Source organism: Globicephala melas, chromosome 3 (assembly GCF_963455315.2).
Source record: "Globicephala melas chromosome 3, mGloMel1.2, whole genome shotgun sequence".
Lineage (NCBI taxonomy): Eukaryota > Metazoa > Chordata > Mammalia > Artiodactyla > Delphinidae > Globicephala > Globicephala melas.
In genome coordinates this window covers 31,325,693-31,348,500 of record NC_083316.1, presented here as the reverse complement: position 1 = coordinate 31,348,500, position 22,808 = coordinate 31,325,693, and the positions used below count along the sequence as shown (strand labels likewise).

At 41.1% G+C, this 22,808-nt stretch overlaps 1 protein-coding gene across 3 annotated transcripts in view; it reads right to left on the bottom strand.

The window, feature by feature from the left end:
* The window catches only part of EGFLAM (EGF like, fibronectin type III and laminin G domains), a 541,883-nt gene that overhangs the window by 53,164 nt on the left and 465,911 nt on the right, over window positions 1-22,808 (bottom strand). The gene's annotated exons all lie outside the window — the stretch shown is intronic.

Genomic DNA, 22,808 nt, shown 5'->3' with positions numbered 1-22,808 from the left:
ATGGGATACTGTGTAACACAGGAAATGAATAAATGGATATTTAATAAATCAAGATGGTTGAATCTCACAAGATTTCACGCAAAAAATGCAAGTTGCACAGGAACATATCCAGTTTGATGCCATTTATATAAAAGTCAACAGCAAGAAAAACTATAAATTATTTAAGGTTATATATATACAGTTGTCCCTCTTCCCTTGGCATCTGAGGGGTGGTTTTGGCGCAGGACCCCCTCAGATACCAAAATCTCTGGATGCTCAAGCTCCTTATATAGAATGGCAGAGTACAGTCGGTCCTTGGTATCTGCGGATTCTGCATCCACGGATTCAACCAACCACCGATCAATATGGACGGCCGACTATATTCAAACTCTTGAGAAAAGTAAGGCAAGGACCAAAAATACATGGGAAAGGTTAGAAGAGGGATATGAAAGAGGTGTGACACACAGGGGCCTTTGATAGTACTCTATAATATTCTATTTCTTAAGATAGATGCTGGGTACCCATGAGTGTTCATATTATTTTTATATATTATATAAAAACATAAAAGTAGTATCACATATATATAAAAGTATATATACACTTTTGACATATGAGATATTTCATTAAAAGTTCTTCAAAATAAGAAAGAGACATTATACTAGAGCAAACACTCCCACACCCAGAAAAAAAAGGGTCCCTGGGTGGCATCTTGGAGGTCAACCATTTCCAAACATCTTAGCAGGACAACAGGATCTTTCAGAACTGTAAGGTGGGCTGAGAAAAACTCATAGGGGACAATACAGGGTCTTGTTCTTTGGGGGATGGTCAGGTTAACATTTTTATTTAGTTGTCATCCACAAAGTCTACTGATCCACAGCAGTCCTGACTTAGGCTAGACACAGGAAGCCCTACCCCCAGGATCTGAGAGCCTTTCAAAGTGCTGCTCCATAGCGCCCCCATTTCCTCCTGGTGGCTTTGGGTAGGCACAGGTACCAGCTGCCTTCTCTAATCCAGTCACACCAGGCACCAGGCTTTACGGCTGCAACAACTCTGGCAACAGGAACTGACTTTTGTAGGTCATTGATGCCCATTAGTTATTGAATGATTAGTTAAAAAAAGAAAAAAATGACATTAAAAACATAAATTGAACTTAAAGACAATTCTGCTTGCAGAATAAGCTAAGCCAAACACCTTTCTCACGAAAGCAAACTCACCCTCTTGTAAGCAAAGAGCAAGCAGATTGAACACGAAACTAAAGGAAATGTCAGAAAGGGAGTGTGGGATGCCTGCTCAGTGGGCACGCTGCTGACCGGATATCTCCTCCTGCACCAGGAAGAGGGAGACGTGGTCGGCAGGTGATCCAAACACATTGGAGAAGGTCCTGTTCTCAGGTATCAGGCACATCTTGGTGGAGGTGTTCTCACCACCTCCACGCCAATTCCCCAGTTTTATTTAAAATAGCCCACATGTCAGCTGAAAATTCAAGCCTGTTGATGTCAGATTTATACCTGGATGCAAATTCTCTTAAGCCACCTGCATCCAGCTAGCACAGCTGTGTGCCAGATGTCTTCACACAAAAAGCTAGAGGCCCTTGAAAACAGCTTCCCCTCTCTTGTCTCTCTGTATCTTTCTACCTCTCTCCCTGCCTCTCTCTCTTTCTCTGGGCCTCTTTCTTCTCCCCTTCCTCACTCTCCATTTCTATCTCTGTCTCTCTCATATTTTCAGAATGGATGAATTTCACTAGAACCAATTCATTTGCTAATAAAAGAATTAGGTAGCACATGCATGGACCGACCTGGGTTTTCTCTTCCGTAGGTGGGCCTCCGTACCTCCAGGGTGTTCACCCTTGCCCTCTGCACATTCTAGCCATTCTGGTACTATTCTCATCATCTCAAGATTCTCTGCATTTCATCTTATAATACTCTATCTGGAAAAAAAAATCTTCAAAGACCCCAACTGCCAACAAGATAGATGTCCAGGCTCCTTGGTCAAGAATCCCAATGATCACAACTCCTCTTCCTCCTCCCTTCTCCTATCACCATTATTTATTGAAACCTACTGCCTCTCTCCTACTGATAGGTACTGTTGTTTGCTTCATAGCATACATTTCTAAACTTTACAATAATCCTGAAAGGTAAGTGTGGTGAATTTCATTTGGTAGATAAGAAACTGAAGTCAGGGCAGTTAAGTGGTTTGACCAAGATGAAACCCTTTGTAACTGGCCGAGCCTAACTCAAAACCAAGTTTGCTGCTTTCCCAGTGCCTGCAGGAGAAGAAATCACTGTGGAGAGAGGAAGAGCCTGGGATTGAGAAAATTAACATTTATTGCCCATTTTTACCGTGCCAAGAGCTTTTCATAGATTGTTTCTATTAATTCTCACAAAATCCTGTGAAATTGGTATTATTCCTCCCATTTTACCATGTGAAGGTATAAACTGAAAAAGATTAAATAACTTGCTCAAAGGCACACAGACAATATACAGCGGCACTAGATTTATCCTTGGTCTCTTTTTTGATTACATCATGACACTTATAATCGGACTCCAGAGCATGGTTTTGACTCTTTTTTTCCCCCTCTTCCAAAGTTTTAATGGCCAAACTGGTTTACCAGTTGACTTGTGAACACATCTTGTGTTTTCTTACCCCAGGACTTTGGTTAACGCTCTTGTCCGCATCACCCTCCTTTTCCCTCTTGTGTGTCCTTATATACATAGTCTAGCCACCCTTCCAGCTGCATGCATTCTGTGGAGACAGAGCTGAATGTGTATCATCCAAAGACCAAAATCAAGTGATATTTTAAAAAGAGAACAACAGGGCTTCCCTGGTGGTGCAGTGGTTGAGAGTCCGCCTGCCGATGCAGGGGATACGGGTTCGTGCCCCGGTCCAGGAAGATCCCACATGCCATGGAGCGGCTGGGCCCGTGAGCCATGGCCGCTGAGCCTGCGTGTCCGGAGCCTGTGCTCCGCAACGGGAGAGGCCACGGCAGTGAGAGGCCGGCGTACCGCAAAAAAAAAAAAAAAGAGAGAGAAAACAGACTCTTCTGGGAAAAAAATGGTGATTCCAGAAAAGATGGAGCAAGCCAAGGCCTGTAGGACATTCTTCCAACTCCTAGACAGTGCCATCCACCCACGAATACATGTCCCTAATCATGAGCGCAGAACAAGCTTCCACAGTTTGTTGAACTCAATGGATATTCAAGATGGTTTTTACATCCTCTGGACTCCTAGCCTCGGAATGTTGCCCTTGTGTTTCTCAACTCAGTTGTGAACCCCCTGAGGGCAGGAACCATATTTTAGACTTCTTGATATACCTCCCCATCCTCCATTTAAGTAATACTTCACATACTCACCAAAAGCCAAGGCTTCCACCAGGCATGGGAGATACTACCACAGTGCTGCACTATGGAGGGACTCTGTCCTGTCCTGGCCCAGCTGGTCAGGCCTGTTTAAGTGGTAGAGTATCGGGGACAAATCCTTGTACGGTGAGACTTTGCCCCCAAATCCAAAGACATTCTCCCCAAACTGCCACCATTCCTGTCTCTTTCCCCAACTCAGAGCTAGAAGTTTAGAGCTGGAAGAGGACTTAGACACCATCCGGTCCAAAAGTCTCATTTCATAAATGTGGAAACTCAGGCCACAGAAGAGAAGTGACTTGAAACCAAGGTCATGCATCTCATTAGTGGAAAATTCAGGACCAGAACCAAACCATATGACCCTTAGTTCAATACGCAAAATAACATACACATGTTTTGACACCGAGTATCTAATATACTTTAGCCAGAAGGATATAGAGGAACCAGGGGTTGGAGTGTGGGTAACTGAGTTCTCGTCCTGCCCTTTAACCCACCCTAGGAAGTCTACCTTGAAGGAAACTCTTAGAGGAAAGGACCACAAATGCATTGCTGCAGCTATGAAATGGTACCATGATGAGAATGGAAATGACTCCAGCTTCTCTGCTCATTTTGACAAGTAAAATAAGGCATATATTGTTCAATGAATAAGGTTCTTTGGTCCTTATAATCATTGCTTCTGTTTGACACTGCATATAACCTATCTCTTTGAAGCCAGAGGTTACTGCTCAGTTTGGGGAAACAAAGCATGTGAGATAAGGGTAGGATGACAATGTGGAATTAGAAGGGCTTAGAGTCAAAGACATCTTGACTTTTGTAGAAAGGCCTTGGAGATCAGCTAGCACAAGTCCATTTTACAGAGGAGTAAACTGAGGCTCAGAGAGACCATGCGACTAGCCCACAGAGACAGTTCAGTGGCAGAGCTGGTCTAGAATTCTGGACTCCTGATGCTGCACTCCAATACTCTTTGCAGCATCTCTTCCTGTTTCTCATAATTATCCAGGCTAATTGTCATTTCCCATTTTTAACAGGAAGGAAATGAGCAGAGAGAGGACCAGACACAGTATGGTGTGAAGACATCTGGAATTAAGTTCCCCACTCTTGTTTCCTGATGACCACACCACCTCAGATCTCAAATCCATGGCTTCCCTAAAGATTTTACCAATGCTGTTTCTAAGTGAGCACAGAACATACAGTCCAAGCCACTGATAAGAATTCTCCCAGTAGCCTGGGGTTATTGTAATTAAAGTGCATAACTCATCTCTCTCTACTTGACACTTTGTTAATTAGGAAAAGAGAACATTGAAAAGGAATCATTTATTTAGAACCAGAATAGTCAAACCATTAACTGAATACAAAACAAGTTCAAGGGTTATTCCACTACAAGGAAAACTAATATAGAAAAGACAAATTTCTATTACTATATTACAGGATGACTTTTGTTTAAAAAAAAAAACAACCTGTATGCTTGGTTTTATTGAGTCATCACCAGTTTTCTATAAACAGTAAGTTTCTCTGATGTATCGTGGTATAGTTGGAAATACCCCTAGTCATGGAAACCAAAAACTGGGAGAGAGATGGACACAAATGACTGTGTGACCTTGAACGAGTCATTTAATCTCACCGGTTCTCGTGTTTTCTAACAAAACAAGGAACTGGACTGGATTTGATGACCTGCTGGCACTAACATTCTGCGACCCTAAAGTTTACACTTTTAATTCAGACACATTGCAAGCATCTGTTACTCCAAGCGAAGTTTGAAAAAGAAACAACTAGGGAATTTCACTTATGTGGATGAAAAAAGGAGTTAGTTCAGCACGGAAGTTACACGTCTTGGGGATTGTAACTTTGTGTTCAATAATATAAGCCTCCCAGAAGATGTGAGTTATCATTTATCAGAATTCATCTTCATTCATAAGGACCAGGTTGTATTTGGGTTTCTTTTCTTAACAGCTCTTAGCAATGATGAGAGAGGAGTACTTATTCTTCACTCCTGAAGCTGCAATCATGAGAAGAGCTTCCTGAAATACTGTTGAATGCTTGTCCAACCTTTTCGCCTCCCTACAGAGGTAGAGACAGAAACTTAGATGCTGAGTAGAAGCATTTGGTCCATATTTCTGAACTGAGTGAAGCTAATCTATCAAAGGACCTGGGGGAGGGAGGAGGAATTTGGGGCAAATTTGGTCTCTCCCACCTTCCTTCTCTACCTCGACAAGTGGAAAGCAGTGACCTGGGCAGGTGTGATCTCTCTGCAAACCCAAACTTTCCCTCAAGTGGGTTCCATAGCCTGGATTGGGCAAAAGGGAGTTTGCAAAAGGGAGCTTGTGCCTTAGAGTAAACTATGTTCTCTGATCTAGACTTTATCCTAAACAAGGACAAGCATTTGATTCTTTATCGTCTGAGTTTGTTGTCTTATTTCTCAGTTGGTTCAGAAAATGGACAAAGAGAAGAAGTGTTGTTAGCTGGGCATCCTCAAAACCCCAACATCAGCCTCGGCGACAGGGACTCAGAGGCTCTGCAAGAATGCTGAATGGTTTCCTTTGCTCCTCCCTTTCCCACAAATAATCTGTCTGGTTCTTTTCTTTCCACCTGAGCGAAACTAACTCATCCCGGGGTACGTTTCTGTGGTGGTAGGGGTGGGATGGTTGGGAGAGAATGGCTCTACAGAACCAGCTATAGGCAGGTATGTTTGCTCTTTTCCATTCATCATGCTTCATGAAACCCTTACTTGACAACAGCCCAAGAATGTCATCCCAGACACCAAATGACTTCTAGAGCCCTCACCTCAAAACTTCCCTGACTCCTTTACCTTTATGATCTTTATGCCTGCACACACAGAGGAGGCGTCAACTGCACAACCCCTGTGGAGTGTTGTCTTTGGAAGAACACAAACCAGTCAGCCAAGCACAACCCGCTGTAGCCTTCTCCCTTGGAGTCTCCCTTTCTAAAGATAATGGGGCTGTGGAAAGCTAAGCAGATGGCCAGAAACCAAGGTGTGAGGTACCTGCGTCTCTACTTCCTGCTGATGGAGGAGATACACAGGCAAAGCATAACGCAAGAGGTGGCTGTGAACACAGCAGGACAACCTACGGCCATGTTTTCATCATGGTGTGCTGAATATTTCAGGTGTGGACTCTTTGTAACTTCAGAGAATAATGAATACTAATTCGTTGACAACATTCTGTGGGGATGCTCAGGACTTGAGGTGGAGTGGGCAGTGTATAAGTTATATAGGCAAGTAAAATATTTCTGAACAGCTGAAAGAGTGGCTGGCAGGGTTATGTATACAGCAGGCCCTCAGTACGTATTACTTAGATAAGAGAGTGAGTGAATGAGTGAATGTTCTCTAGAAGAGCAAAATCTTCTTACAAGGTGCTCTGCACATGACAAATGCAAAAAAAAAAAAAAAAAAATGTTTGTTGAAAGACCTTAGCTTTAATCTGGTCTTTGGCAATGCTGTAAGTGTCTAATCAGTCATTTTCACTAGGAGTTTAGTAGTAATTCTCAAGTAACTATTAATAACAGAAAACTACTGTCCATAGTGTCAGGAAAATAACAGGGCTTGAAAAGTGAGAGTTTACTCTCTCTCCACCCCACCCCTCTCTTTCTCTTTCTGCAAGATAATTTGACAGTATATACCAAGTGTTTTGAGTTATTTGATTTTCTGATTCTACTACTAGGAATTTGTCCTAAGAAAATAGTCAGATGTATAAAAACATTCATTATCATTTAAACATTACTTTAAGAAATTTAATGGCATGTTCTATGTTCATGGCATGAATTTATGTTTGGAAATATGGAGGTCATTGGCTCTCTTTACATGAGTGGTGGGATTGGAAGCAGACTGGAGTGAGTTGAAGAGTTAATAGGACGTTGGAAAAAAAGTAATAACAGTTAATGTAGACAACACAATAACTCTAGCCTGAAGGAAAGCAGAGAAATGAGATGGTAGATGGAAGGGTTGTGGGATCCAGGAAGTCTTTTCTGTGAGTGTGGAATACATGGTTGCATGCTGACGGGAATGATCTAGAAAAGCAGAGAGTGAAGGATGGATCAAGTAGGAGAGATTGGGGGGCAGAAAACAAAAAACAGATGTATTTGGTGTGATCTGCAATTGGCTTAGTATTGTACAAGACAGGGCTTGGTTCAGATCTTGCACTTGGGAATCAGGAGGTAGAATAGAGAGATTGAGATGAGAAAGAGAGAGGAGACGCAGCTCACCAGGGGCTCACAATCTAGTGAGGAGGAAGACACATGTACCTACAACCGCAGGGCAAGATGACTGATGCTATTGTGAGAGTGAGCTCCAGTGTCTCTGTGGGTTTTCTGTTCTCCTTAAACTGGCTTCAGAGTGGAGCACCAACTGTGGTCCAGTTCTCTTGTAGGTGTTCTGATTGGCAAATGGTTTAAACTAAAAACACTTACACCCTATCATCCCTCTTCTCTCCTCTGAGAAAAGGTGCTAGGGGAAAATAATTACCATCATGAAATTCTGTGTTTGATTAAATGATTGTTCAGCAGTGAGAGTGAAACAAAAACATGATCGCAAAGCCTGAGAGAGTTTGTCCCTAACAGACCTTTAAGGATTTACTGAGAAGTATACTTCAGGAAGAAGGAAAGAGTAAGATGCAAAGGGTAGTGGGCAGAGAAACTGTATGGATAAATCTAAACAAGTGTTACTGTAAAAATAAATAAATAAAAAGTCTAAACTTGTACCTATTAAACAAAGTGGAACAAAAATGCTGAAAAGTAATATGTAAGACAAGAGGGAATTGATTTGGATCGAAGCTGCTAAGGTCCTTTTATTGTTTGTGAAGAGGGTAATAGGTGTTTATTAACTTTAGACCATAAAAGTTTGAAAGTTAACAATTTATGGGTAGTAAATAAAAGAATATATAATTTCATCCCAATGGAGAGGAAAGGGGACTAAGAAAATACAGTCAATTCTATAGAAGACAGGAAAGGAGCAAAGATAAAGATCCCCTCTCCAAGAAAATGGAAAAAGCAGAGTAAATAGTACAAAATAAGATGGTAGAAATTTTTAAAAATGTCAACAATTATAATAACTATTAACGTAATAAACTTGCCATCTAAAAGCCAGTGCTTGTCAGATTGGAATTTTAAAAGTTAAGCATTAGGTTGTTTCCCAAAAGTACTTAAAACATAAGACACAGAGAGATCAAATGTTTAAAAAAAAAAAAAAGAGTAATAGATGTTTCAAGCAATACCTAAAAGAAAGCTAGTGGATCTACATTATTATTGGACAACATAGACTTTAAGGGGAAAATGAAGTATTATTAATGATAACAATTGTTACTAAGTAATGAGTAAAGGAACCATCAGGAATACAAAACGTGTAGGTATCTAATATTACAACCTCATATATATATATCAATAAAAAAATTGAGAGAGGTGTAGGGAGATACAATGGAAAATTTTAACATATCTCTCTCAGTAATTGTTAGATCAAGCTGATAATATAGAAGATTTGAACAGTGATATTAAAAAGCTTGATCAAAAGGACATATATAAAACCCTAGACACCAAAGTAAGAGAATGCATATTCTTTTCAAAAGTACATGGGAAAAGTGCATGAAAAGAAAATTGTAACTACAGAAAAAGAAAAGAAAATTCCACAAATTCCAAAAATTTAAAACAGACTTCTAAATATAAGAGCCTTGGGAATAAATCTAACAAAAGCTATGAAGGACTTTTATGAAAAAATGTGAAAAGTCTATTAAAAGCCTTTGAAAAATATCCAAATGAACAGATGAGATATAGCCATGAAGTGGATGATTCTATATCACAGAGATACTAATTCCTCCAAAATTATTTATAAATTTAATATAATTCTAATTTTAAAATTCAACATAAGTCTGATTTTTAAAATCCCTTCAGGGTTTTTCACCGTATTGGAAAACTGATTCTAAAACTTATATTGAAGAGCAAAGGGTCAAGAGCAGACAATTTTGAAGAACAAAGTGCAGTAGAATTACCTACCAGATATCATGACTTTATAAAGTTGTAGAAACTAAGACAGTGTGGTATCCTATTTTATTTTATTTTATTTATTTATTTGGCCACACTGTGTGGCATGCAGGATCATAGTTCCCTGACCAGGGATGGAACCCATGTACCCTGCAGTGGAAGCATGGAGTCTTAACCACTGGACCTCCAGGGAAGTCAGTGTGGTACTGATAAAGAAACAGACTATAGAACTCAGGAACAGATTCACAGATGTATGGAGATCTGATACATCAGAAAGATGCTGTTGCAAATCAACAGGAGAAAAGATGAATAATTCAATAATTGGTGCTGGGGCAAGTGGTTGTCTGTATGGGAAAAAATATTAAATTAGCCTCCTACTTCTCCATACCTGAAACTAAATCCTAGATACATTAAGATTCTAAATATGAAAAGCAGAATTTTCAAAATTTTAGAATAAAACAGAAGATTTTGCTTAATGACCTTGGGGAAAGGAAGTAGTTTTTAAAAAAACACACAGAAACCATAAAGTATAAAGAAAATTGAGATATTTAACTACATTAAAAAATACTTCTATTCAATACTTGATATAATAAGTGAAGTGAAGGATAAGTCAGACTAGAAGAAGATATTTGCAACACATTATTGGCTAAGGATTAGAATTTAACTCTACATATATCAATGCTTATTAATATTTATTTATATGTAAATGTACACTATGTATATAATTAAGTACATGTTTATTCCAATAAAAATAGGCAAAACATATAAAAAGTCATAAGATGATTAATAGTTATAAAATTATGTCTAACTTCACTAACAATAGAGAAGTGCAAATCAAAGCAATAATGACATATTTTATATCCATCAGACTGACCATGTGTAAAAGTCTGACTAATACCAAGTGTCAGCAAGGACATACAGCAAGAAGTTTTGAACACACTTCCAGGGGGAGTGAAGATAGCTACAATCACTTTGAGGAACAAATTTCTCAAAGGCGATGGAGCTGAAGATATGCATGCACTACAACCTAGCAATTCCATTTGTAAGCACATACTCAAGGAAACATATATGAGATTGTTCATTGCAACATTGTAATGGCCAAAAACTGGAACAATTTAAAGGTCCAACATCAAAATAATTGATGGATAAACTATGGTATATTTATACACCAGTGTCACTATACAGCAGTGACACTGCATGAAGTAGAACTTTACAATTTAATTTGCAAAAACACAATGCAGTGGAAAAAAATCAGTCACAAAAGGATACTTGCCATGTCATTGCATTTATAAGAAATGTAAAAACAATCAAAACAATACCACATTGTTTGTAAATAAATATATATATATATATATACATGTTACATATAATGATTAAAATGTAGGGAAATCATAAACTCTAACTACAAATACCTCTCAGAAAGAAGGGAGAAGAATGGTGTGGGGAGGGGTACACAGGGGCTGCCCCAATATCTGTAATTTTTGTTTGTTTGGCAACACTGAAGAAAATATGGCAACTGTTAAGATTCGGCAAGAAAGCTTTGCCGGTGCCCCGAGTTGTGGCACTCGGGATCTTCATTGCGGCATGCGGGATCATTAGTTGCAGCATGTGGAATCTTTAGTTGCAGCATGCATGTGGGATCTAGTTCCCTGAGCAGGGATCGAACCTGCATTGGGAGCATGGAGTCTTAGCCAGTGGACCACCAGGGAAGTCATGGATCCAAAGGATTCCTGATATTTTTCACTCTGCTTGAAACTGTCCATAATAAAAAGAAAGCAATGTAACAAAGCCTGAATTTTATTAGGAGATTGAAAATCCACACCTAAGATAATAAGGAACAAAACTGATACTGGAGAAACTTGAACCAGTGATTTTCAGATGAACCTGAGGAATTACCCCAGAATGCTGAGAAAAATGTCAAAGAGATTAAAAAATATATGAGAGAAAATAATAGATATGGATGTGGATATAGAGCACAAGGTCCAAACTGAGGGATTATGGGTGTTTCTTTGGTATTTACCAGAATAATGGGAACAGAAATGAGAATCAAAAACATAAAAATATAACTTGCCTGAGCTGGAAAAAAAGCAAGAGAATATATTTTGAAAGGGCTAATATTTCCACTGAAATAAGATCTACACCTAGACATAAACTGGCAAAATTTCAACAGGATAAAGAAAAACTTCAGGAGTCAAGATGGTGATTTCTGTGTAGACAAGCAGTTGGGCAAGTAAAGAAATACTTGATGCTGAAATACATAGTACAGGAGGTGATTTATCCAGATTGTTTCCGGTTTAGTAAAGACAAATTAGGAAGGCAAAGGAAGTTCTACTATCTTCAGAGAGAGTGTGTCTGAACTAAAAAGAATTAAGATACTTTTGATAACCACTAGTTTGTTCTCTATATCTGTAAGCCTATTTCTTTTTTGTTATATTCACTAGTTTGTTTTATTTTTTAGATTCCACATATAGATGATATCATACAGTATTTGTCTTTCTCTAGTAGGGAGAGGAAAGGGGGGAGGAGCAAGACAGAGGTAGGAGGTTAAGAGGTACAAACTATTATGTATAAAATAAATAAGCTACATGGATATATTGTACAACCCAAGGAATATAGCCAATATTTTAAAATAACTATAAATGGAACATAACCTTTAAAAATTGTGAATCACTGTGTTGTTTACCTGAAACTTATTGTACATCAACTATACTTCAATAAAAAAAGACAAAATAATTTGGACCAGGTGCTGGGGAGAGGAAGGAATGGAGAATTATTACATTGCTTAATGGACAGAGTTTCTGTCAGGGGTGATGGGAAAAGTTCAGGGGGTAGATGCTGGTGACAGTTGCGAACATTGTAAATGAACTTAATGCCACCAAACTGGACACTATAGATGGTGAAAATGGTCAATTTTACGTTATGTATATTTCACCACCATACTAAAATAATAAACGAAAGAAAAAGAATTAAGATACTTTTGAAATATCCTTTTGAACTCCAGTTTAAAAAAATCTCTGATATTCAATACCAGAATGTATGTTAGGTGTTGGTCTTCAAAATATAGTCAAGGAATTTACTGAATAATTCTAAGGGACATATTATCCCTGCATCTAATTTTCGAAGGGTTTTCTTTCTGTCAAGTTTGATCATTCCCATAGACATTTCCTCATCATTAAACCACTATTAAAACCACCATTACAGTCAGTATTCACTATAATGCTCAATATTCTTTATATAATGATTTCTTTGGTAATTTCTTCCTGTAACTGTAACCAGAAAAAAAATTTTTTTTCACTGAAAAACTAGTTTGCATCCTTTGGTCAGACATTGAGAGTTCTATAAGACCTTGATTTCTTTCTTGTTTTTGCTAATAGGAAGTTTGGCGTTTAGTGACATCCAGGACTTAACTGTCTCATCTCATACAATTATGTTACCTACCTCTATCTGGTTTCTGATCATCTTATCATATTTCTTTTTAATTAAGGTGTGTGAGTGCGTGTGTGTCAGTGTGTGTGTGTGTGAATGAGTGTGTGTGTGAGACAGTGTGTGTGTGCGTGTGCGTAAATTTCCTCAAAGTGGTATTGTGCATGGGTGAAATACAAATGACTTAAAAATACATTCACTGGGGCTTCCCTCGTGGTGCAGTGGTTGAGAGTCCGCCTGCCGATGCAGGGGACACAGGTTCGTGCCCCGGTCCGGGAAGATCCCACATGCCGCAGAGCGGCTGGGCCCGTGAGCCATGGCCGCTGAGCTTGCGCATCCGGAGCCTGTGCTCCGCAACGGGAGAGGCCACAACAGTGAGAGGCCCACGTACCACAAAAAAAAAAAAAAAAAAAAAAAAAAAAAAAATTCACTGTACATCTCATACCTGTGACTCATTCATTCTGCAAATGGACGTTTGTACCTCTTCACCTCTCTTACCTGTTTCTTTGCCCCCCCGCTCCCCCTCCCCTCTGGAAACCACTTGCCTGTTCTCTGTATCTACAACTCTGTTTTGTTATGTTTGTTCGTTTGTTTTTGATTTTTAGATTCTGCATGTAAGTCAGACAGTAACTGTTTTTCTCTGTCTGACGTATTTCATTTAGCATAGTACCTTCTAGGTCAGGTAACATTTTTGTATGGTGACACATCATAACTAGACGTGTGTCGAGTCCCTATGGTGTGTGAGGAACTAACATAGTATTGTAGGTCAATTTCACTTCAAACACAAACAAACAAACAAACTCATAGAAAAAGAGATCAGAATTGTGTTATCAGAGGTGGGGACTGAGGGAGGGGGACCTGGATAAAGGCAATCAAAGTGTACAAACTTCCAGTTTGTACAAATAAGATAAATAAGTACGAGGGATGTGATGGACAACATGATAAATCTAATGAACACTGCTGGATGTCATATATGAAAGTTAGTAAGAGAGTTAAGTCCTGAGTTCTCATCACAAAGAAAATTTTTTCTACTTTTTTAAATTTATATTTTGTGTCTGTATGAGATGATAGATGTTCACTAAACTTACTGTGATAATCTTTTCACGAGGTATGTGAGGCAAATCATTATGCCTCACACCTTAAACTTACACAGTGTTGTATGTCAATTATATCTCAATAAAACTGGAAGAAAAAAATACATTCCAATGTCTTGAGTAAACTCACATTCCCAAAGCCTGCATGGCCCCAGAAGACAGCCATATTGTGGACAAGACTGTGGGTGATAACTAAGCTGGGGATGTCCCATCATGATGAAAACAACTCCTACTTTGTGAATATCGTCATGGGAGCAGAGCCAGTCTTAAATCAGGGAAGGCAGTCTGACTTTGATCCTCAATCCGACCCACAATCCTGCCCAACAATTAATCGAAAACTCCATAAAGAGCCTGTGACAGAAGCAAGCCAGCCTCTCTCTAGGTCATGAGATTAGTTGTGCCCAAGAAACCTTTTCAAAATGAATGAAAACAAGAGTAATCTGTTCTCATTGTCAGTAGACATTGTGGCATATTGATAAAACCAAGGCACAGAGCGTCGAGGTGGAGCCGGGGTGCCCTGAGAGTTTCCAAGCACTGAAGGCTCACAAACTTTTCTTCATCAGACAGAAAATCATGAAATGCCAACGCTGAGAATTCACTGCATGGAATTATCCAGCGGAATTGCCATGGGTCGCTTTCTAAGGGAAGAATTTCTGCAGGGTTTTGAAACCTACAACTTGAGAAGATACCACCTAGAATCTGCTGAGCAAGGGAAGAGAAGGAAGTGACAGAGCAGGCAGCCTCCTGGGCACAGCGGGTGTAGCTGGGATCCTTCTGCCGGGATGGAGGCCTCATGCTGTGAAGTCAAGAGCGGTAAGGGAGAGAGGTTGGCTGGGGCTAGACCATGGAAGATACTGAACGTTGAGCTATGGAGTGTGGCCTTTATCCTGTAAACAAGGAGGGGCAGGAGAGCAACACGCTAATGAAGCTCGTTTTACATGACCCAACACGGGGTGCAGGGGAGGTTCTACTTTCTCCCTCTGCACCCCTGTTATCTTTTGGCCTCCTTCATACCCTTGAAGATCTCCCTCATCACTCAACCCAGAAATCCTTCTGCCTGGATTCTCCTGTTCCTATTCCTCTGACCCTTTGGAGAAATCCCACTCGATTCTTCCCAGCCATGCCCAGTGTGACCTCACTGTGGCATCTTTGCCAACCCACCTCTCAGTTCCCACACCCACAAAATCCATCGCTCCCCTTCCCCACGTGCAGAGCACCTCCGTATCGCGCACGCCACGTGTCTGTTCACTGGATTGGATCCTGAACCCTGGAAAACAAGGACTGGCTCAACTCTGACAAGGGTGTGGCAAAAATAACTATCTGTGGAATTAGTGGCTGATCCTTTAGGGGGCTTCTATACAGAATCCACCCTCACTCCATGCCGTTCAGTGCTGATATGTCATTTATATGAAACTACTCAAGTTCCTTATATATCTGATTCAGTATTATTCTAGCTGCACATTTTAAACCCATTAGTGGCGAGTAAAAATAACTCCCTGGGGCCTGACCGCAGTTTTCAAAAATGGAACCAAATGGATGAAAATATAAAGCTCTGAATTTAGCATCGGTGAGTATTGTTCGATGAGACATCTGCACATACACACATGTATTTCTAGATATGTTTGTGTGCTCTGGGCTGCAGTACAAATTGTATATTCTTACTGTGTGCTGCAGTCCAAAAAAGTTTGAGAAAAAGTCTTCACTTGAGTTGATTTTTTGAATGTCAGTTAATTTTCCAGCCTGATTGCCATTTTATTTTGAGCAAGGCTTAGATTTTCTAATTTTATTTTTGTCTTGTAATAGGATTTCTCAGCCTCGGCACTACTGACATATGGGGCTGGATCACTTTTTGGTGTGTGTGTGTGTGTGCGTTGTGACGGTGGGGTTCTGTGTGTTGTCGGCTGTTTCGCAGCATCCCTGGCCTTTCCCCGCAAGATGCCAGGAGCACCTTCCCCCCAGCTGAGACAGCCAAACATGCCTCCAGGGGCTGCCAAGAGCCCTGCAGGGGGCAAAATCACCCTCAGTTGAGAACTATACCCTATGGTGCCCCAAATAATAGCCCATTGCAACAGAAGATCTCCCTACAGATTCTTAATCTCCATCAGGTTTACAACAAGGTCCCTGTAGACCACGGTCTGACTGCACAGAATGCTAACGGTCTAAGCACAGGATTTCCACTGGGGGGTGTGCAGCAGGACCCAGAATGTGTTCAGGGTCAGAAGGTGTTCTTGGAAGCACCAAGAGAAGAGAAGGAATCCCAGCACTTCTGGCTGAAAGACATAAAGCCTTGCAACGGAAGAAGCGTCTCAGAAAACTCACGTGCAATGTCTGCACCTGGGACCATGGAGACAACAGTCCCCCTGCTCTAAAAAAGGAGCTACAGGCATCCAGAAGATGGGTGAGAAATTAAGCATCAGACGGTAAGAAGTGGCACTGCTCTTACACGGAAGGGCCCAACCACACAGGCAAGTGGTGTCTCTGCACAGAGAGGAGGGTAGGAAATGCCAGGAATCCTGGACAGAGAGTCCTGTGAATCTAACACTCACGGCAACTAACTGTGACCTAGAACTAGTCATATAATCTGGTGATAGCTCAGCTCCTTATCAGAAAATTGTGGAAGTTTGGCTAGGTCCTTAAACAACCTGCTGGTTCCAAAACTCCATGATTTTGGTTTGGCTCTCTACCTTTTCTTTTCATATATATTCTCCTTCGAACAATATATTGCCTCTCTATTCATCTCCCTTCCTCTCTGCTGGGGTCCACACACCATAGCCATAGTGATCATGTTCAAAATGTAGATCAGATCAGATCATTCTGCTGCTCGAAACACTTCAAGATCTTTGCAACTAACTTGGAATAAAATCCAAAGTCCTCACCAGAACCTACAAGACTGGACATGATCTGACCCCTGGCCTCTGGCTACCTTTCTGACCTCATTTCCTAACATTCGTCTCACTTACCATATTCCTTACTGTTTGTAGAATATCCCAAGGCTGCTCTCACCCCAGGACCTTTGCACTTGCTGCTCCCCCCCACAAGGAGGGACTCTGCTCAAACCTCTTTTTAAGAGAAGGCTTCCTTGGTAACCTATTCCAAACAGCAGCTCCTGCATCCTCTATGCCCTCTCACCCCATCTCTTTTCCTCTTAACACTTAACATTAAAGGTATATTATTTATGTAGGATAATGTAGTAAGTATTTATTTTATTATCTACTTATTTACTGAGACTGATTCTCCCACATATAAGCTCCATGAAGGCAGAGACTGTCTATCTTACTTACTGCTAAGAACCCAGCACCCAGAAACTGCCTGGCATATCATTGGTATTAAATACACATTTTAAAAAATGAATTGGCAGGAATTCCCTGGTGGCACAGTAGTTAAGAATCCACCTACCAACGTAGGGGACACGGGTTCGAGCCCTGGTCCGGGAAGATCCCACATGCCGCGGAGCAACTAAGCCCGTGCACCACAACTACTGAGCCTGAGCTCTAGAGCCTGCGAGCCACAACTACTGAGGCCACCTGCCACAACTACTGAAGCCCGCGTGCCTAGAGCCCCTGCTCCGCAACAAGAGAAGCCACAGCAATGAGAAGCCCACAGCACGGCAACAAAGAGTAGCCCCCGCTCACCTCAACTAGGGAAAGCCCACATGCAGCAACAAAGACCCAAAATTAAAAATAAATAAATAAATACATTTATTTAAAAAAATGAATTGGCAAATGAATGTTTAAACAAGAGAAATAATCACTGTAGACTCAGAAACTAAATTCTTTACTTTCTTGAGCATCACCAAAACATTTTCCAGATTAATGTAAATAATTACCAGTGGTGATGTCTGATGCAAAAACAATAAAAAATTTGGCCTGACTTAACTTCCAGTCATTTGCAGTTTTTCTTCTCTCTCACTCTTCTGTTTTTCATTGTTTAAATTCTTTCTGAATTTCGCAGCCCTTTATTTCATTTTATTTTAGAGATAAATTTATTGTATCAGTTCTTTTTACCATTAGGGCTCAGCACTGATTAGAAGTAAGATATTATAAACGTCTCAGATCACTGAAGCGACTTCAGTTTCTGCCTGTGAACTTTTCTTTCCATTGCAAGAACTAAAATCTAAAATTAGTTGCCCTCCCCCATTTTGGTGGGACTAGTTAACCACGGAAGAAGTCAGTCGTCTGAGGCAACATAATGGAACCTCTCTGTTTTGTCCTCATCTCAACCACCACAAGGGACTCCAAACTGATTCTAAAGGGCTCTTCGGGCTCTGAAAGTCTGTGAACTATCGCCATCTGCTGGGTGACTTGTGAACTACCATCACCTGGGGATCCGTCTTCGTCCTTCCTCCCGAGGAGCAGTTGGTCATTCCCTACTGCTTGTGATCCTCAGAATCTGTGGGTCTCTGGAATCCCACCATGACCACGTGATCAAGACTACTGATGGGAGAAACATTTCACTGGGCCAAAGTGGACATACATTTACCTTTTAAAATATGGTAAATGGTACGGTTGGAGTTAGATGGCAACACTAATGACTCTCCATGCAGGTGGGAAGGGGAAGCTGGAACCACCAAAACCTCCAATATGAGACCTAAGCTTCAAAACTAGATAGTTTCATCCTTACGGCAGGTGATTCTTCTTTAAGATTTTGTCTCAAAAGTGTGTATGAACACCATGCTTTAGTACGGATACTATCAAAACATTTAATAATGGTTAGAATAGCAGGAAGAGAGTTGGGCTTCAAATGCCATCCGTAGTGCAACTTGGCTGCACACATTGGTCTACCCGTGGATAAACATTAGGGAGAGACAACTAAAAGTCCTGACCCGCCCTCCTTCACAGAGATATCAAAGGGGTAAATGCAAACTTGGACAAGCCAAAAGGTAAGTAAGGGAACCATCAAGTGGCCCAGTTTTGTATATAATAGTGAAACAATGTAAAAGCCCATCAATAAAAAATTAGTTAAATAAATGGTAGAGATTTACAATGATATATACTGTGGTCACTAACATTAATGATGTAGATCTATATTAATCTATATTTAAAGATGTATACAGTATTTTGTTATACAGAAAAAGTATATGTTCTATGATCTCATACTGGAGTTTTAAAAATTCTGGATGATGATATACCAAAATGTTAATAGTGGTTATGTTTGGATGCTGAGATTAGAGATAATTTTCATCTTGATTTTTTTTTGTTTTGCATTTTATATGTTGTTCTTTTTTTTTTTCTAATAATAAGTATGGTTTACTTTTACTATCTAGAGACAACAAAAAAGCTATTTCTGCTTTGGGATTATTGCAGAGGTTTCATTAATCAGTCTCCCTGCTCTTGCCTTTGCCCAGCTACAGTCCTTCTTTCACATACCAGTGAGGAGTGATTTTGTTGAAACCTAAGTAAGGTCTTTTTGCCCCTCTGGTCAAGCCCATCCTGCCTCCCAACTCTCCCAGTCTTCCCATCTCTTTCCGAGAAAAAGCAAAGTCCAATGGCCTCCACTGGCCTCCAAGGTCCTAATCAGCCTCCACCGACTGTGATCTCCCTCTCTGACCTCATCTTCTACCTCACATCCCACTAACCCAGCCACACAGGCAGCCCTGCTCTTCTGTGAACAGCCCGGGATGCTCCTGTAGCGAGGCCTCAGCGTTTAGCTGGAGAGCTCTCCCCCCGGGTGGATGGACAGATGATAGATCTATCGATCCAGGTTTATCACCCCGTCCTTACTCAGATGTCACCTTCTCAGGAGGCTTTCTCTGACTGCCCATCCCCTTCCTTGTTTCGTTATTCTCCACGGCCCTTTCACCACCTGACACACTATTTACATGTTTAACGTTATCTGTTCACCTTCCGTCTGCCCTGACTAGAACGTAAGGTCTGTGAGGTCAGGGATTCCTTTTGTCTGCTTTGTTCACGGCTGAATCCCCAGCATCTGAAACAGTACCTGGCACAGAGTGGGCATGAAATATTTGTTTGAAAGAGGAAACGGAGATATCATAAAATAACTTGAGAAACTGATTCTTTAGAAAATAGGAATCCCACTAACATTAGGAATCAAGTTGAAAACAAAGTGATCACCAAACTGGGTTCTTGTCCAGGATCTTCCACCGAGTGACCTTGAGAGGGCTGCCGGGGTGTTCTGGGCCTCAGTTCCCTCATGTGTTGAATGTGGATGTGGTCCTTTCCAGCTCCATGAGTTTACAAACCCTCAGTAAACGAATATTAGCTGTGAGACCTCATCATCTCCTATGTTCAAGGAAATAAGTTGCCAGCTACGAATTGGCACTTGCCATCTACCTCTACGAGGATTAAATCACGAGCCGCTGCAGCCTCTGACCTTCAACAACTCCTGAAAGGAGTTCAGGCTGGAGATCAGGAATGAGGCACTCTGTGCTCCGGGAAAACCTGGCAGAAAAGGCCTTCAGTTAGTTAGATATTCTCAGGAGAAAATTTGATGTGCCCCATTCTTGCATCTCCTCGTATCTAGAAAAGCACGAAAACCCTTCAAGGTGACGTCTGCTCCTCGTGACCAGCAGTAGCCTTCATGAGGTTAGCAGTAGCCTTCTGCAAAAAGTACGCGCTTGACTGCATGTACTCCCCCTTCACCAGAATCACATGTATACTGACCTCCCCCGCTTACCTCTTTGGAGCAGTTTCTCAGTTATCTGAAATGCTGTCTCCCAGGCTATAGTCCTCACTTTGCCCCAAATAAAACTTAACTCATAACTCTCACGTTGTACATTTTTTTTTTCAGTCAACAAAGCTAAATAGGCAAAGATGAACGAGATAAGATCTGTGCTCTCTGAGAGCGAAAGACCAAAGATAATCAATATTCTTGCAATCCACCAAAAGGCACCATCGTTTTATTATGGGAGATGATCCTATTACTTCTTATGGGAGATTCCTCCCTCTGATCCACCTCTGCCCTGGGCCCTGGGAGACAGACTTGTCTAGCTTCCTACTGTGTCTGCCCAGCCAGAGGCCCCAGGAGGGGAGTGAAGGAGGGAGGAAAAGAGTCAGAGTGTTGGTCCTCCTACTTCCTCCCTAGGTGGTTGTCACGGGACACGTGTGTGAAGGTCGCAGCACTTGCCCTCCCTGTCTGTCTCCAGACACTGAATTGCCCCCTCTTGGTTTCCTTACACCTACTCAAACTTTTGCAAATAGTCCCTTCGCTAAACTCACTTCAAATTACCAAACTGCATGAGCCCCTGCTCCCCGCTGGGAGCCTGGTGACACCTGAGATCATGAGAAAAGTCACCTCTTCTCCCTTCGTTGCTTCTTACTTGCACAAATCTGTTTCCTATGTGGTTGCATAATCAGACGAGATCCACCAGACTCAGCCAGTGTGCACGGTGTCCCTCCCACACGTCTGTCACTGGGTCAAGCTGATTTCCTACACCCCCTTCTCTGTGCCAAACCACGAATGCAGCCCTCCTTCCTCATCAGAGCACCTAAGTGACTCAGGGATTTAGATGCTAAGAAACAATCCCAATGGAGAATTGTGGACGAGCAAGAAGTGCTCCAAAGAGCAGAAAAGATTAACCATGAAATGATGAGTATAAAGGAAGGAGAACAAAATGAATAATAAGCAAGTAGGAGGAAACAAAAGGAAAAATAGTTAAGAACATTTGCGTATTACTTCAATATACTAACGTTTAAAAATCCATTGAGATTGAGTGAATAAATAGCATATTCACCGTGTGGCTGCGAAACACTAGCTGATCGATCAAAGAGATGCTCCAGTTGAAACTAGAGCACCGTGAGTGCCATTTCTTTAGAAAATTACGTTTTCCTATCATTTGTTTTAGTCTTTCATCCATACGAAAGATTTTTACCAGAGGCGGTAAGATATCGGTGCAACGATGATAAGTAAACGTATGGTAACGCAGGATGTATAAAGGTCTCAGAAGAGCAATTAATAGGTAGCAGGTATTTAAGCAGCAAAGTGAACCACTCCCTTTAGAACCAATAAAGTTGCACAAATGAGTGTTCCTCAGCGTTACCGGCATCGTGGCGTCAGCAAGTCAATGGAGCGGTTCCCTTGGAGGGCACCTGAGTGTAAAGTCACACTTGAAATTATGCATATGCACAAACTGCACATTTAAAATGCAGATCAGGCGAGGAGTGAACCAAATGATTTCTTCCTCTTCCTGTTCGCTTTTTCATCTTACGTTCTAAAGATTTACAAATCCACGAAGCTCGCCAATTTACAGGCCCAGCCCAAGCCCCTGGAGTAACACCAAGCAATGCCTCTTCTCTCTCCTCTCTCTCTCTCTGTTAACAGCAGTAGAAACCTGTCTGAATATAGTTAGGTTGCAGGCTCTCCAGGTCTCTTATTTATTTCAGAACATTCATGTGAAAATTAAATGGCAGGGATTTCTATTAAGGGGACGATTTCCTTAGTATGCACTAATTGATTCCTTCCAATTTTGACAAAATTACTACCAAAGAGAGGATTTCCCAGACTTCCTGGAGAATCTCCTAAAATTTGGGAGATAAGCCCCAGCCATGTACTACAGAGGTCAACAAACTACATCTCACAGGCCAAATCTGGAAGACCACCTGTTCTTGTACCTGGTGAAATATATTCATTTCTAGGCCCAAGATGAAGCCGCTTCTGCCAAGGTTGCCACATCAGTAAACCAAAACTTTCATGTCCCTGAAAATGTTCCACTCAACCAAAAATACAGCCTACAGGCACACCTCGCTTTGTGGTGCTTCACTTTACTGCATTTTGCAGATATTGCATTTTTTACAAATTGAAGGTTTGTGGCAACCCTGCGCCGAGCAAGTCTATTGCCACCATTTTTCCAACAGCATTTTCTCACTTCGTATCTCTGTGTCGCATTTTGACATATCTTGCAATCTTTTAAAGTTTTTCATTATTATTATACTTGTTATGGTGATCAGTGGTCTTTGATGTTACTATTGTAATGGGGGGTGGTCACGAATTGTGCCCATGTAAGACGGTGAACATAATCA